Source organism: Rhipicephalus microplus, chromosome X (assembly GCF_043290135.1).
Source record: "Rhipicephalus microplus isolate Deutch F79 chromosome X, USDA_Rmic, whole genome shotgun sequence".
In the NCBI taxonomy this organism is placed as follows: domain Eukaryota; kingdom Metazoa; phylum Arthropoda; class Arachnida; order Ixodida; family Ixodidae; genus Rhipicephalus; species Rhipicephalus microplus.
In genome coordinates this window covers 504,875,904-504,892,964 of record NC_134710.1, presented here as the reverse complement: position 1 = coordinate 504,892,964, position 17,061 = coordinate 504,875,904, and the positions used below count along the sequence as shown (strand labels likewise).

The following is a 17,061-nucleotide window of genomic DNA, read 5'->3' as shown; positions in this document are numbered from 1 at the left end:
CGCGAAGAAAATGTTATTTTGCCCGTGCATTTCCGAATGAGCATCGCGCGAATACCTGACACGCTAAAGGGCTTTATGGCACGCCATACAGAAGCGCCACTTTAACTCGCGTGACAGAAACTACTCGTAGCTCAAGGTCGTTGGCGAACACCATCTGCCCACGCCTTCGCCTTACCTGTTCCATATGCGTTTGACTGAGCGGCAGTGGTGGCGGCGATGAATGGCAGCAAGACGCGTAGACGCGCGTTCGTTTCACGCCGCTGCTTTTCCACGACGCCCGCTGTGGCATAGACGAAGGAAAAACTCAGGAGAGGCCCTATCCTATCTCAATGCATTGCGAGAAGTGTGGCGGAAGCGACGTAAAATTTATGGGGCAAACAAACCAGTATGGGGTAAAGAAATGAGCAGACGCTCCGCGGCGTGCTCTCACCGCTGGTTCGCTTATGCGCGGACTTATAGCCCCGGCGTAAACTTAACGCGTATTGTATGGTTTGCATGCAGCAAAATTTTGCGAGCACATCTTTACGCGACTGTTCGTGCGTGGTAGTCCCGAGCGCGGCGCGCTGAAGTACTTCGTGGAGTGTTTTTGTGCAACAGCAGAGAGCACCGGTACGTGTCGTAAACAAAATCGTTCAGCCCATCATCGTATTCGAACTCACCTAGCAGTGGCTTGCGCGTTCTGCTCGCCGTAAGGCCTTTTTTTTTCTTTGCCAGATTTCTCAATCTACGGGCCGATTAGCAGAACTTTGCTCGTGTATAGTGTCAGTGTGGCAATGCATGATTTTGAGAGATTGCTTCGTAACTATTTCATGCAATTCCAGCCTAGAGTTTGACGTACTTCACGTCGGTAAGAAGGCACTACTGTATTTTATACGCTATCATGCACGTAAAGTGTGTAACTCCAGTGCGCACACAACTAACACGCAGCGAGCGGACGCCGTACAATACATACACATTTAGTCCGATAACTATATAGGTTTATTGTCCTTTTGTATGAACGACAAAACTTCTACAAACGCAACACGACGCCTACAACACTAAGAACGAAAGTTCGTGTGTGTTCTCAGTTGACACAATCAGTAAAAACCAACGGAGCGTACAGATTTGAGCTCCTCATGCAAATACAATGCATTATTGATCAACAGTGAAGCGAACATACATGAAAACTGCCATCAAGTACATCTGGCGGTGCACGCGATTCGCACCGAGTATATACTACAGCTGAGCATCGCACAGTTTTCCTAAAAAACACGCAAAAGAAGCAGTACTCATGAATTGACTTGCTACCGGCAGAGAATACAACCAGCTTCCACGCCACCAACGCCGCTTCCAAGGCCGCTGCGGCGGCTGCTCGCCGGAAATCGCGAAGTGTTTATCTATTTTTACGCTATGAGGTAGTGTGGGTATTTGTGATGCGGCGGCTTCATGAATATGACGTCATGCATCTCCTATACTTTCCTTCCTCCATGCGCCGTGGTCTGGCGGGCAGTGTTGTTTGCGGAAGGCGTCAGTTAGACGCTGGTTTCTGTGGTATCTAAAAGCTACGCTTTCCTCCAAGTATCTTTTCTTTGGTACCGTGGCGCATCCATACACTGAATGAAAAACGTTTAACGTGATTCTTATGACATATAAACAGCGTTTGCAGTCTTTTTTGTTTTTTTCTGACTTGTTAACGTATTGTTCTTGTTGCGTGCTCATATAACTGGCCATGGAGAAAAGAGTTTGCTGCTATAGTTTTAATAAACTACAGCTAGGTGAACGCGTAAGACCTGCAAGCATGTTTGGCACATCACTTTCCATGTTTCTACGATTGATTGCTCTTGCTTTCAGTGATTGAAGTTTGGATAGTAGAACGTGGTTTCTATCAGTCCAGTATACATACCTTTTCAAGTGAACAAGTAAATTTTTATACCTGTTCACCGAAGTCACAATAAAAGTTTATGTAAGAAACCTCAGTGGTAAGCTTTGGCCTTGTTTGAGGTCACCCAGTGGCATGTACGAGCACTCTCTTCATCTTGGTTTACCAAATTGTCTGCATCTCTTTATGCGCGCAGATTTGTATGCTTCCGCTCTAAACAATAAGCCTCTTAGGTTTTTCAATTATTCTGTAAACAACTTCAGGCAGAGTTTCACCAATGACAGGTAGCATGTTATACCTGATACGCTTGTTCTTTCGGTTCTTTGGCAGCTGTGTATACACTTGTGCACAGCCCCGATTAGGAACTACTCAGCAATTTTCGTACCAGCGGTAATATGCGCCCATATATGCTGCAGTGATGAGCAGGAAAGCCAAATATCACATCATTTCAGTCAACACACCTTTACTGTCGGAACATAGCGACATTCTACTGATAGCCTCCAGCCTTGAATTCTAGGTGCATGCCTCTAGACATGCGTTGCTGCACTGGTGCCTGAAATTAACAGCTGTTCTTCGTTATTTGAGCAGTGAATGTTGTGCACACGACCGAACTTGCTCAGCCAGCCGTGCATTATAGTACAGAGTGTCACGGAGAGTTGCTGGCCAGGGCTGCAGTTCCTGTCGACAGCCTGCAAGCTTGAACGTTGTGTAGCGCGAATAATCCACGCGTAAAAGGCGCCGTAGAGTACGCGGACAAGTGAGCCTGGGTTTTAGTGAATATTAGAGGCCTTGTTGAAGGGGAAAACAAAACATAAAGGCCGGTGGGCAATGCCTTCTCTCAACTGTGACAGCACGCTTTGCGTCCCCTCCTTGTTCAGTCGCATGAGGAAATCCTTTTCCAGTGACGTTCGTGGAATACTACTTCTCAAGTCTACAGTCCGTTTCACATGCGAGCGATTTTGCCCCAAGAACTTAGCAGCAGGTGCCCCTCGAGCCCAAAACAGCTTCCTACAGCTGGTGGGAAGGAAGTGATTATAAATGAAAAGAAGAGAAAAGTGAGCCCCGAAACTGTCTCTTAGGGAGAGGACACCTCAACGGTAGCCCACGAGGAATGGGGGTTGAGAATTGAATAAAACGATAGGTCTAAAAGGTAGAGAGATAGAGAGAGAGGAAAGAGAGGGAGTGATGGAAGTGAGAACAAGACAGGAAAGATGGACACTTTTGCAGGAGTCCGAGGACGTGGCACCCCTGGCGAGAGCTATTGTCGGCGGCAGAAGATGGCGTTAGGGCTAATCCAGTCGGCCAGAGCTGCGCTGTCGTCGTCGTAAGGGACCAGCGGCAGGAGGTGGCGTAAGACCAACCCAGTCAATCAGAGCTACGCTGTCTTCGGAGATCGCGAAGGCACTACCGGTCGGCACGGAATCCAGCGAGCGAGTTCAGTACAGCGGCGACTGGGCGCTCTAGTGAGTATCGGCAGAGTTGGAAAAATTCACTCGCGGCAGACGCGACAGAGCGACCAGTGACGCGGATGACACCTGACGCCAGGGGCGGAGTAGAGAAGTGATTGCGTGCGCTGCGAGGGTGGATCTTGTTTTACTGAAAAATTGCTCTGATTGAGTAGCAGACGACATCCGTCCACTCTCTGGCTCACAAATGTCTCGCGCTGCCTTCACCGAGTTGGCTATTGCAGAAGTAGGGAAACGTCCTTTTGTTTGGGATGTCAAGGTGGAGTATTTCCGCAACAAACATGAGAAGAGCGATCTTTAGGACGAAATGGTCGAGCTCCTTAAAGAAGTCGAATACTTGTATAAAGTGAAAGTCGTCGCTTGAACTGGCCATGTTCACTGGTGAAGTCGAAGTGGTGATGTTTTCTTTTCTTTGCTTTCGGCGATGTTTTCACCGGAGTGACAATCGTGTGCGGTGCCGTTTTTAGTTTAATGATATTATTCCTACTTTTTTTCATTTTCATCGAATGTTACTCCCACGTAGAGGAGCCGCATGGCACGCCGTACTTCCTCGTCATAGCAAATGTTGCTGGTTTAACAAAGGATGAAATTTGGTTGATTGATTGATATGTGAGGTTTACCTACCGAAACCACCATATGATTATGAAAGACGCCGTAGTGAAGGGCTCAGAAAATTTCGACCACCCGGCGTTCTTTAACATGCACCCAAATCTGAGCTTACGGGCGTACATTTCCGCCTCCATCGCAAATGCAGCCACCGCAGCCGGGATTTGAACCCGCAACCTGCGGGACAGCAGCCGAGTACTTTAGCCACTAGGCCACCACGGCGGGGCAACGATGAAATTCGGTGACACAGTGCATAGCTGAAAGGGTTCACACAAACGGGAGAGCAAGGACGGGTGCTACGGCAATGAACTTGAGAAGAACCATTCCACACAGGTCACTGAAAAGTAATCTTGTGATGTGACTCAACAAGAAGGGGGCGCGAAGCTTACTGTCACGGTTCGAGAAATAAGGCATTCACCAGGGGATTTTTGTTTGTTCTCCTTTTTAACAACACCTCTAATTCTCATTACCAACCAGGCTCACTTGTCCGCGTCCTCTGCGACGCTTTTCACATGAGAAACAATTCAACTGCACAGCGCTCAATTTTGCAGGCTGTCGACAGGTCTTTCCACACTGTCAAGCTGCTCTCCGTGGCACTCGTGCCGGAATGCGTGGCTAGCTGAGCGAAAACAGATGTTCGGCCACAAGCATGACATACTCTACGTAGATAATAAAGAAGAGTTGATTTCAGGCACCAATGCAGCAACACATGCCTAGGGGCATGCACCTAAAATACATGGACAGAGGCTACCAATTGAATGTCACTGTGTTCCGATGGCAAAGGTGTGTTGTGTGAAATGATCTGATACTTGGGCTTTCCTGCTAACCACTGCGAAAATTATAGACGCAAATTTCCTCCAAAGCAAGAATTACTGCGTAGTCTCCGACCTGGGCCGTGCAAAAGTGTATATACCGCAGCCAAAGAACCGGGACAACTAGCGTATCGCGTATGCCATGCTACCTACCGTTGGTGAAACTCTTCCTGAAGTGGTTTCTTGAATCTTTGAAAAACCTAAGAGGCTTATTAAATAGGGTGGATTCATACAAATTTGAGTGCCAAAATAGATGTAGATCATTCGAAAAATCCCGATAAAGAGAGTGTTTGCATATGTCACAGGGTGACCACAAACACGGCCAGAACTTACCACTGAGACTTTTATATAAACTTTTCTTTCGACTCGAGCGATTGATTGATTGATTGATTTATTAATTAATACGTGAGGGTTAACGTCCTGAAACCACCATATGATTATGAGAGACGCCATAGTGAAGGACTCCGGAAATTTCGACCACCTGAGGTTCTTTAACGTGCACCCAAATATGAGCACACGGGCCTACAACCATTCCGCCTCCATCGAAAATGCAGCCGCCGCAGCCGGGATTTGATCGCACGATCTGCCGATCAGCAGCCGAGTACCTTAGCCACTAAACCATCACAGCGGGGCAAATATGGTGCTATCAGCACTGGGTGTTCCCATGTGGTCTCCCTCCCAAGTACTGGCCGAGCCCAATGCTGCTTAGCTTCGGTGATCGGACGACAACCGGTGCATTCAGCATGGTATGGCTGCTGGCCGACTCGAGCGAACAGGTACAAAACTTTAGTTATGAATTTTGCGATGAATGTATACTGGGCTGACAAAATCTTCATTCGGTCTCCCAAAGCTAAATTGCTGAGAGCAAGAGCAATGAATAGAAGAAAGATGGGAAGTGCTGCGCAAAACACACTCGCAGTTCCTAGCATTTACCTAGCTGAAACATCTGTATAATAAAACCATACCAGCAAGCTCATTCTTGTGCTTCTCCATGGCCAGATATAAGAGCGCGCAACAAGAACCATACATTGACTGATTAATATGTGGGGTTGAACGTACAAAACCACCATATGATTATGAGAGACGCCGTAGTGGAGGGCTCCAGAAAACACGACCATCTGGGGTTATTTAACGTGCACCCAAATCTGAGCACACGGGCCTACAACGTTTCCACCTCCATCAGAAATGCAGCCACCGCAGCCGCAATTTCATCCCGCGACCTGCGAGTCAGCAGCCGAGTTCGTTAGCCACTAGTCTACCGCGACGGGGCAAGAACCGTACATTTAAAAGCCAGGAAAAAAACAAAAAGAAAGTGCTAATGCTGTTTGTTATAAAAGCCACGTTACACTTAGTTCAATCATTGCAGAGACGCGTAAAAGTCAAGTGGCTATTGATGATGAACCTGGCAGGTCAGGGGTGCCAAAAGAAGGACACTTGGAGGAAAGCGTGGGTTTTAAATACCACTGAAAACAGTGCTTAACCAGCGCCTTCTGCGGAGAACACTGCCCACAAAAGCGGTGGGCGTCGTGCAACAGCAGCGTTAGCAGCGATACAAGTGGAATGAACAAGGAAGAAAATCATAAATTATTAAAGATAAAAAATAAAGACATGTGCACACATTGTCACTCCGGTAAAAGCCTTATTGAGAGCGATGAAAGGAGAAGTGCGGCTCTTCGACTTCACCAGCGAACATGTACAGTTTATTTCACAGTAACTTTTACTTCTGGAAGTATGCGACTTATGTAAGGAGCTCGGCAGTTTCTTCCCAAATTATGCTCTTCTTGCGAAAATCTTTCATCTTGACGTCCCGAAGAACAGGCCGTTTCACTACATTTGCAATTGCGAACTTGTTGGAGGTAGCGCGAGAAATTTGTGAGCCGGGAGTGGACGGATGTCGTTACCACTGAGTCAGAGCGAGTCCCACGCGTACCTCGCCACCTGCGCGTTCACTTCTCGACTCCGCCCCTGCCGTCCCCTGTCACCACATCACTGGATGCTTTGCCGCATCTGCCGTAAGCGAATTTTTCCAATTCTCGCAAATTCCACTAGAGCGAACAGTCACCGCTCTAGGAGCCTGTCGCGGGTCTCGCACAGCGGCCGCCACTCTGCGCTTGCAGTAAAATCGATCGCATTTTTCGGGTCACACAGAGCCTGGTAACGACTTAGGCTGTGTTCCAATGCTTAGGCAGTAGGTAGACAGTCTACGCAGACAGCTTAGAAACAGCACCAAGCCCATGCTGGCCGAGAGTCGGAACGCGTCAGCACGGCTTTTACGCGACGAGGCACTACCACGCGTTACTAAAAAGCTACCTGCATAACCGCGTTCAACTTGCGTTCATTTCTAGTGTATATTCTAAGGAATTATCTACTAATATTGGTGTCCCTTAAGGATCCACTTTAGGACTGCTCCTGTTTTTAATTTATATAAATGATTTTCCTAACTGTCTGTTCTTCACTAATTCCATTTTGTATGCTGATGAAACTACCATATTTACTTCTGACAAAAGCATTTCACTTCTCGTAGACAAGCTAAGCACTGACTTGAAAAATGTTTCAAGTTGGTGCAGTGCTAACTTGTTAACTATTAACGCAACCAAGACTAAGTTTGCAGTATTTTCAACGCATCAAAAATATTCAGCATCCTTTCCTTCGTTGACTTTTGGCTCGCACTCTATTTTTCCCAGTCCCTGCGCTTTTTTTCTCGGAATTTATCTCGACTCTAACTTGAAATACATAGATCATATTTATGACATCAAAAAGAAAATAGCATACGGCATCCGCGCTCTGACTAAAACTCATCCATACTTTGCACGTTCCACGTTACTGTCACTCTACTATTCATTCGTTCATTCTCATATTAGGTATGGCATAATGTGCTGGGGTAACACCTATAACACTCATTTGGCTCGCCTTCAAGTACTAGAGAACCAATCCATAAGAATCATTACTAACAGTTCACGTTTTTCTAACGGTAAATGCCTACTTCATGATGACAACATTTTGACCAATTGAGAGCTCCTCAATTACAACTTAGGTATCATATTCTACAAATACATAACCAAGACACTACCTCTTATCTGCTTCTCATCTTCCGACCTTGTTGCTCATAGTAATATTAGATTTCTACGTAACAATAACATCTTTTTGCCTAAGGTACGTACTAATTATGGCGTATACGTACTGAATTTTCATCTATAGCATTTTGAAACACAATACCGTATGTTATAAAAATGCTAGAAACTTGCATTACTACAACAAAAAAAACTAAAATCACACAATATGCATGCCTAGTTTTAATGTTTCTTACCATAGTGCAACCTTGTTTGAATGTCCACATGTTATGCATTACAGCTTACAGCTTTTTGTATTCTTTTTCAGTTATATTCTTCACAATATTTAATTATTCATTTGGTTTTCTTTTATGTTTGCTTTCCTTTGGTATGTATGTATATATATATATATTTCAATGTTCTGTTAAAATTATGCTTAGTTTGTAAATTTGATTATTGCTTATGTTGCCTCTAACAGTGTTTTACCTCAATTTGCCCTCAAAGGGAGGTCTCTATACAGTCTTTGGCTTTGGGACCTCTTTTTGTATACTAAACACATGTCACTATCTTGTATTCGTACCAATCAAAAATCTGAAATCCTAAATCTAACCCCGACGCTCGCATCCTTCTCTTCGGAGACTTTATGCCATTCGAAGACCGGGTAACTATTCTAGGCACCTACTCATTACCATGTCTTGCTGAGGCTAAAATTTTTATTGACTTATGTTCAAGTTTTAACTTCAGTCAATTAGGCCCAAACAACGAAACGTTCCTTTCCTTTGACCGCATCCTCTCCTTACGTGAGGCTTCCTTACAACCAAGTCACGGAACCAACATGCGTTACACAAACATTAGTGTACCCTAAAGCTTCGTTATTAGGAGTTGAACGAGATAGCAACATCCTGTTCCTAGTGCTTTTTCAAAAGCTTGGTGAATGGAACCTTTAGGAATGTGTTATGCACCCGCAATACATGGCCTTAAAGGAATAAGTGCAGTAGCATGTGTGCCTTGTGCAGTGGGTTACGGGCTTTCAAACACGAAGCCATTTTATTATTCGCATATTCTGACGCCTGTTGGCAATATTGCTTGTATCACGCATTATTACTGCAATATTTTATGTTGCATTGTGAAGTATGTATACAGGACGCGTGTTCTTTCGAAGCCTGAAAGGTACTTTCACTGCAGGCAGAAGAAGAACTTTTAACTGTTTTAACAAGCAGAGGAGCGGCCGTGTGATAGAACATCCGCTTGATACTCAAATTACCCGGGTTCAATCCCAACTCGAACCCAAACTACCCTGGTTTGGTCTCCACTCTGCTCGGTAATATTTATTCAATTTATTTGCATCGTTTTTAATTTTTAGGTCACGCGTAGGATGATTGCTCACTGATAATCAATGGCGCCGACGTCAACACCGATGCCGGTAATGCAATTTCTGCGGAACGAGCTCTTTAACAAGATCACACTAAAAGCAACAACAAACATACTAACCAACAGTCTTGAAAACAATTCATCTATTAGTTCCCTGCCAGAAATCAGTAACCATAACCTTAAACATGTCCAATTCGCATTCAGTTCTGCTCTAATGTTTACATTCGCTAAAAATTATTCTTTTACGATAGGAGCAACTACGATTTAATAAACGAAGACCTTAACACTTTTCTTTGAAGTACAAACAGATTTTTCACACTCGCACAGTACATGAAAACTTCATAATTTTCAGAAATAATTAGATATACTGATTGATAATATAAGTTGGTTTATTGACTTAAACGAACTGCTAGGTTTCAGGGGCGTCAGTCACTGTCACGGGCTCAGCTTTTCGTCGTCCTCCTCTTCTAGCTGCTCCGACTAGATATTGTCGCTCTCTCGCTTCCCCACTACAGTTACCCCAGTGGTGAAGAGGAGTAATTCTGTTGACTCAGGGCAAAGCATGCACAAGGGAATCATAGTAAGGTTTTAAGCGGCTGATGTGAACTGTCTCACGACCACGGCATCATCTGTCATTGGTAGGTGTCACTGGTTCGACGGCGTACTTGACCGGTAATGTGCAGTGAACGATGCGGCAAGGACCACTGTACTTAGGTGCGAACTTTTGGGAGAGGCCGGTACGATGGAGGTGGTTGTCGAAACCAGGGAGGAAAACAACTTCTGAGTAACATAGGCATGTCTTCCAGTTTAGCCCAAAACGCTATCCATCATCCTTTCAAGTGTTGCTGGCGCATTAGAAAGGCCATATGGCGTTACATTAGGTTTCTATAGCGAATCGGGTGTCACAAAAACAGTTTTTGGATGATCTGATGGCGCCATGGAGACCTGCCCATAACCGGACCACAAGTATAGTGATGCGAAGATTTTAGCGCCTCTCTAGCAGCCCAGGGCAACATCAATGCGCGGCAAAGGGCATACGTATTTGGGCGTAACTTTGTTTAAATGAAGGTAATCAACGCAGAAGCAAATTGAGCCGTCCCTTTTTTTTACAAGCACCTCAGGTTAAGACCAGAAATTGCTGGACGGCCAATAGACACCATGTTAAAGCATGCCGGCCACTTGTTCGGTAATCACACGACGCTCAACAGGATACGGTAGCGACGGTGTCGCAAAGACGTTCGGTAGCCGGTGTTAATGTAATGTAAAACGGTGTGCGTTCGACCTAAGGACGTCTGCTGGGAAATGAACGAGCCGCCAAACTGGTGAAGGAGTTCTAGAAGCTTGTCGCGGTGGGGTTCTTCAAGTTCGTCATCGATTAAGAGTCCAAATAAATTAATGTTTGCGTGAACAGGCGAACGGAAAGATGGCGTAAGTGCATTATGGCGTCAGCTGTAATTCACTTTCACAATCAAGGCTGAAAATCGAGGGAACGTTTAAGTCTTGGGATGTTACAATACATTCTTCACGGCGCAAGGTTGTGGGAGACGGCAAGGAATTCGTGACAAACAAACAGGTAGCGCCCGCCGAAATATCTAGGAGAGCAAACAGCAGCGCGAGGCTTGTGCGACACGGGAATGTTTGGGAAGGCATAAACCACACTGCAGACTTAAACACATCGGCACAAGACACGCGAAAAAAAGCTTCGCTAGTCGGTGAAGTGTCGATGTCGTCGGCAACAAATAGCTTGTTCAACGCAAAATCCAGAGACGAGGTACACGAAGCACAGTACACTACTTCGCGAGCAGAGTCGATAACCGCATGATAAAGAGATAGGAAACGCCAGTCGAGGATCACATCAAGAGATTACGCTTGTAGGACAAAAAATTCAACGGTATACAAAACATCTTGGATAAAAATGCGAGCGGTACGGGTAGCTGATGGTCGTATATGGTGAGCACTGGCAGTACAGAGGGACAATTCCTTTGGCGTCATGCTAACCTTCGGAAGCAGACGGCAAAGTCTTAAATCGATTACTGAAACGGCATCACCAGTGCCCACAAGCGCAAGAGTATGGTGTTCATCCACAGAAACGTCAACGGGGTTTCTCAGAAAATGCGAGGACTTGATTCTTTCAAACGACGACGCAGTTCGAGCCTCGTGAACTGCGGCATCTAGTTTTCCGCGTCTGAAGGGCAGGGTCGACGGCGCATAGGGGACAGCGAGCGATGGCGGAGATATAGAGATCAGTGACTGACTGAGGTGGGGGAAGCGGTCGGATAAAGAAGATTCTTGTGGACATGCCGTGTTGTTAAAGCGCCGAGAGGCGTGTGACGATCTTAGCATGATGTCGTTGTGAACGGGAGGGCAGCGATGGCAGAAGCGAGCGACATGTCCTGCGTACGTAACCGCAAAAATAGCAAATAGGGCAGTTGTCTGCGTTGCGGCACTGATTCGGAAATGCCGCGAGTTGTCAGCTAAACGGAGCTGGTGATGACCAAACAGGGACCAGTGAGGTACCATAAGTGGGCTGTCGAGATGCTCTGGCTGCAACGTCTTGCGCATACGTCGAGAGTGGGGCCTCCAGAGGTGGTGAACGAGTGAAAGGCACATCGTCAGCTACCTCATCTTGTAGGACGTGCCTTATGGCCGGGGCCAGATTATCTGGGGCCAGAGGATGCGTTTGTAAAGGTTCGGGCATGCTCGATAAAATAGAGAGCTCCCGAGCAACTTCCTCACGCATGAACTGCTATATGAGAGCCAACATGTCATTATGGTCTCCGATAGTCAAGAGCACGATCGAGACACGCTGTTAGAGAGACCGCCGTGTTTGGCCACGTTGCTCAATTCGTCAAAACTCTGGCACAAGCCGACGAGATCGGCTACGGTTTGTGGGTGTTTGGCTAACAATATTTGAAATGCGTCATCGAATATGCCTTTCAGAATTTGTTTGATTTTGCCAGCTTCAAGCATCCCTGTATTTACCAGCTTGCACAAGTGATTGATTGGTATGTGGAGTTTAACGCCCCAAAACCACCATGATGATGATGATGAAAAACATTCATTATAAAAAAGAGAGGTACGGGGCCAAAGCATCACCACGCTACATGGTCGGCGTCCTTAGTCCGGGACGCCGCATAACGAGGCCCCTACTCGCGCCCGTCTCACCAGAGCCCGTTGAGACTCTAGTGATGAGCAGTTGAGGAGGGCAGTCTCCCATGCCTCTCGGGAAGGGGTAGGGGAAGGGGGTAGGTGGGGATTTTTCGGACATGCCCATACCATGTGGAAGATATTACACGCCTCTCCACAATTCGGGCACCGCCCATCTGTGTTCGCGTCGAAATGTTTTAGGAGTGCAGGACAGAGTAGAGTACCTGTCTGCAGGCGCCTTAGAGTTCACTCTTCCGCCTTATTCAGCCCCTTTGCAGGAGCCGGGTAAAGGCGGTGAGTGTCGCGATAATAGGTCAGAATTTCTTTGAACCGCAGCAGCGGTGTATTGGCCTCCGAGTCATAAGAGCCAAGGTGAGGAGCCCGGTGGGTAAGCGCTCGGGCGGCCGCGTCAGCGGCCTTATTACCTCGTAAGCGCTGATGGCCAGGAGCCCATACGATGCGTTTCGGGGCTGGATCAGCGAGAGCCCGTTTTAGAATTTGGCTGCCTAGGGGGGATATCTCTCCTACCAAGTAATGAGCACATGCTTTCCGGGAGTCCGTGATGATAACTTTAGAGTTGGGGTCTGCAGCAGCAAGCGCTACCGCGACTTGCTCAGCGCGCTCTGGATTTTGTGCTGGGAACGAAAGCCCATTGACATGCTTTTCCCGGTGAACTACACAGGCAGCGTAAAATCTCGTGGGCGAAGGCCCTGCTATATCTACGTAGAATACACCAGGTCGGGAGCCGTGTTGCCTCTCAAGCGTCCGAGCCCGTGCCTGTCTTCTGCTTTCGTGTGTGGGCTTATCCATGTTACTGGGGAGTGGAGAGATCGAGAGCATATGCCGCCACAGTTCCGGAATACGCTCCGCTTCCTCTGCAGTGCAAGTGTGCTGTATATGTAAGCGGTTCAGCAGGCGGCGCACGGGAACCGTCTGCACGAGCCACATATATTGATTCATAAGGTGAGCCTCCCGCAACTCCTGGTAGGGCGATAGTTATAGTGCGAGAACAAAACGACGACACAGAGACAAGAAGGACACGAAAAACACGAGCGCTCTGTGTCGTCGTTTTGTTCTCGTCCTATAACTATCGTCATGCCATACCAACTAGCCCAAGCTGCCACACTTCTAAATTACATTCCTGGTAGGAGTTGAGCACATCTAACGCCTTTAGTTTGGCGTTGGAAGTGGCCACCTGGAGATCCAGAGCTCTTTTAGTAGCCCTACGAATGATGGCATCTATTCTTTCGTCTTCTTGCTCGTTAGTGCGAAGATATGGGACGGCGTAGAGGATCCGGCTAGTCACGAAGGCGTGGGTGAGCCGAAGCGCGTTCCTGCCTTGCAGACCACCCCGCGCTTAGGTGACAGCAAGCGAAGGCGGAGAGAAAGAGATTAGTGACTGACTGAGGGGAGGGGCAGTCGGCTAACAAAGAATCTTGTGGACAAGCCGTGTCGTTAAAGCGCCGAGAGGCATGCGACAATCTTTTCATGGTGTCGTTGTGAACTGGAGGGCGGCGACGGCAGAAGCTAGCCACATGACGGGCGTACGTAACCGCAAAAATAGCAAATAGGGCAGTTGTCTGCGTTGCGCCACTGATTCGGAAACGCCGCGAGTGGTCGGCTCAACGGAGCTGGTGATGACCAAACAGGGACCAGTGAGGTACCTTAAGTGGGCTATTGATATGCTCTGGCTGCAACGTATACGTCAAGGGTGTGGCCTCCAGTGGTAGTGAACGAGTGAAAGGCACAGCGTCAGCTAACTCATCTTGTAGGACGTGCCTTATGGCTGGGGCCAGAATCACTGGGGCCAAAGGATGCGTTTGTAAAGGTTCGGGCATGCTTAATAAAATGGAGAGCTCCCGAGCAACCTCCTCACGCATGAACTGCTATATGCGAGCCAACATGTCATTATGGTCTCCGAGAGTCAAGGCAACGATCGGTTCACGTTGTTCCAGAGATTGCCGTGTTTGGCCGTGGTGCTCAATTCGTCAAAACTCTGGCACAAGCCGACGAGATCGGCTACGGTTTGTGGGTACTTGGCTAACAACATTCGAAATGCGCCATCGATTATGCCCTTCCGAATTTGTTTGATTTTGCCGGCTTCGAGCATCACTGTATTTACACGCTTGCATGTGAAGTTTAACTTCAAAAGGTATGTGAAGTTTAACGTCAAAAGACCACCATATGATTATTAGAGATGCCGTAGTGGAGGACTTCGGAAATTTCAACCACCTGGGGTTCTTCAACGTGAGCCCAAATCTGAGCACACGGGCCTACAGCGTTTTCGCCTCCATCGAAAATCCAGCCGCTGCCGGCGTCATTAGATCCCGCTATCTACGGGTCAGCAGCGGAGTGCTTCCGCCCCTAGACCACCGCGGCGAGGGCCGCTTGCACAAGTCAACAACTTCAATATAACTGGTAAAGGTCTCTCCTGGCTGTTAAGCACCCTCACGAAGTCGTTGTTCTGCGCAGAGTTTTCGCACCGCAGGGCGGTTCAAGACTTGTGAAAAGGCGGTCTTTAACCAATTCTACCTGGTAATGTCGGCTTTGTGATCGCACAACCAGAAAATAGCGACGCCTGACAAGTAAAAGCTTACACAAGTCAACTTAGCCGCATCGTCCCAGTTGTTCGCTGCGCTCATCTTGAAAGTAGCCATGTGGTAAGTAGCCGGCTGCTCCTCAACGTCTTGGCCGTCAGCGCCGCTGAAACACGCTGCTTGACGCAGCGGCCACACGCCGTGACATGCAGAAGGGGGAAATTGGGAGGTACCTTGGGTGGAGGATTCTTCCGGCATTGCTGGCGCTGAAGGTAAGGTGCGACTTCATAGTTTCAGCTTCGAAGACTACCCCGCACCTCCACCAATTATAAGCGGTATATTGACTAAACCCAACTGCCAGGTTTCAAGGGTGTCAGTTACCGTCGCGGGCTCAGCTCTTCATGGTCGTCGTCTTCCAGCTGCTCCGACTAGATACCTTCTCTCTGTCTTTTTTCCCCATTACAATATGTTCATTCCGACGGTTACCTTTCATACTAATGAAGATAAACCATGGTTTTCTGTACATATTGATACGAGTTGGTGAATTCTGTACAAAATGCATTTACAGAGAAAAAATCACAACCAAGAGTAACAATGGCTGATTGGCACATATGCGCGCCTGTCAGCTGTTTGTGCCAACGCTCTTCCTTTACTTTATCTCCGCAACAGGACCCCCGGCCATTGGAGCGCCGTCTCCGCGTGAGTCCGGAGAAGAGCGACACAAGTAGGGTATCATGCGCGAAACATGGACAATGTCAACAAGTGACGAACTTGGTGACGTATTGGAGTGCAATGGCACTATCTCGTAGTTGACGTCACTAACTTGACGTAAGACTAGCTGGGGTCCTGCGTATCATGAGAAACGTTTTTCAGAGAGACCAACATGGTGACATGGGGACCAGAGGAGCACGCGGTCACCTGGGGCAAACGTTATATTACGATGCCGATAGTCGTAGCGAGATTTTTGTATATCCTGTGACCTGGTGAGAAGAGACGGGACAGCTTGACGAGCCATGTGAGCCCAATTAATGGCTTAAGAAGCGTACTTGGAAGCAGATGGCTTGAGAGGCAAGGTGGTTTCAAATAGCAATAGGGGGTCGCGACCTTACAAAAGATAAAAAAGTAAGAATCTCGTAGTGACATGTCGAGAGAAATTATATGCGAAAGTCGCAGAGGCCAACTTGGTGTCCCAGTCACGATGACCATCGGAGAGGTACATTGAAAGCATTTCTATGAGCGTGCGGTTGAGACGTTCGGGTTGGCCATTAGTTTGACGGTGGTAGGCGGTAGTATGCTTATGGGCTGTGGCACACGATCTAAAGAGGTCGTCGACGACTTTGAACAAGAAAGAGCGGCCGCGACCCGTAAGAAGTTGTCGAGGTGCACCATTGTGTAAGAAGACGTCATGAAGAATAGAATACGCGATGTCAGTGGCACAACTAACTGGCATGACCTTTGTTATCGCGTAACAAGTCGCATAAACTGTGGCGACGGCGATCCATTAATTTCCTCGTGTCGTTGTCGGAAAAGTGCCAAGAAGGTCGAGTCCCACGTAATGAAATGGTACAGAGGAGACTTCAATTGGGTGAAGATATCCAGCTGGCTGCAAAGAAGGTCTTTGCCAGCGCTGGAAGAGGTCGCCAGTGGTGACATATTGACGCACGCTGCAGTACAGTCCTGGTGAGAAGAACCGACGTCGCAGGCGGTTGTATGTGCGGGACACACCGAGGTGTCCCGCTGTGTGTGCGGCATGAAGTTGTTCAAGTAGGGCAGGCCGTAGACGACAAAAAATGAGAAGAAGCTCAGAGATTTCAGTGCTGACGTTGCGACCTTAGAGGAGGCCGTCATGCAGCACGAACACACAGGATTCAGCGTCATGGCTGTTAGACTGGATGGCTTCGATGATAGTGCGCACTGACTCATCCCGTCGTGGTTCAATGCGCATATCGCTGATGCAAGTAAATGCCATTACGCTACTCTCGAGCTCAGGCGCAACGGGATCAGGAGGATCCACCAGATAACAAAAAGACAGTCTGCGTCCTTGTGCAAACGACCAGACTTGTAGCTGACATTAAACGAAAATTGCTGAAGCCTCAGAGCCCTGCTGCCCACACGTCCAGTTGGGTCCTTCAGAGAAGTAAGCCAGAAGAGGGCGTGGTGGTCCGTAACAACGCAGAATATGCGACCATAGAAATATGACCGGAACTTGGCGAT

The 17,061-nt window shown here is 47.6% G+C and overlaps 1 protein-coding gene and 1 pseudogene across 1 annotated transcript in view; one reads left to right on the top strand and one right to left on the bottom strand.

Moving 5' to 3' along the window:
- LOC119161633 (frequenin-1) overlaps window positions 1-17,061 on the top strand; it is a 1,172,367-nt gene that overhangs the window by 767,053 nt on the left and 388,253 nt on the right. The window lies entirely within an intron of this gene.
- On the bottom strand, window positions 5,384-5,502 carry LOC119162426 (5S ribosomal RNA; annotated as a pseudogene).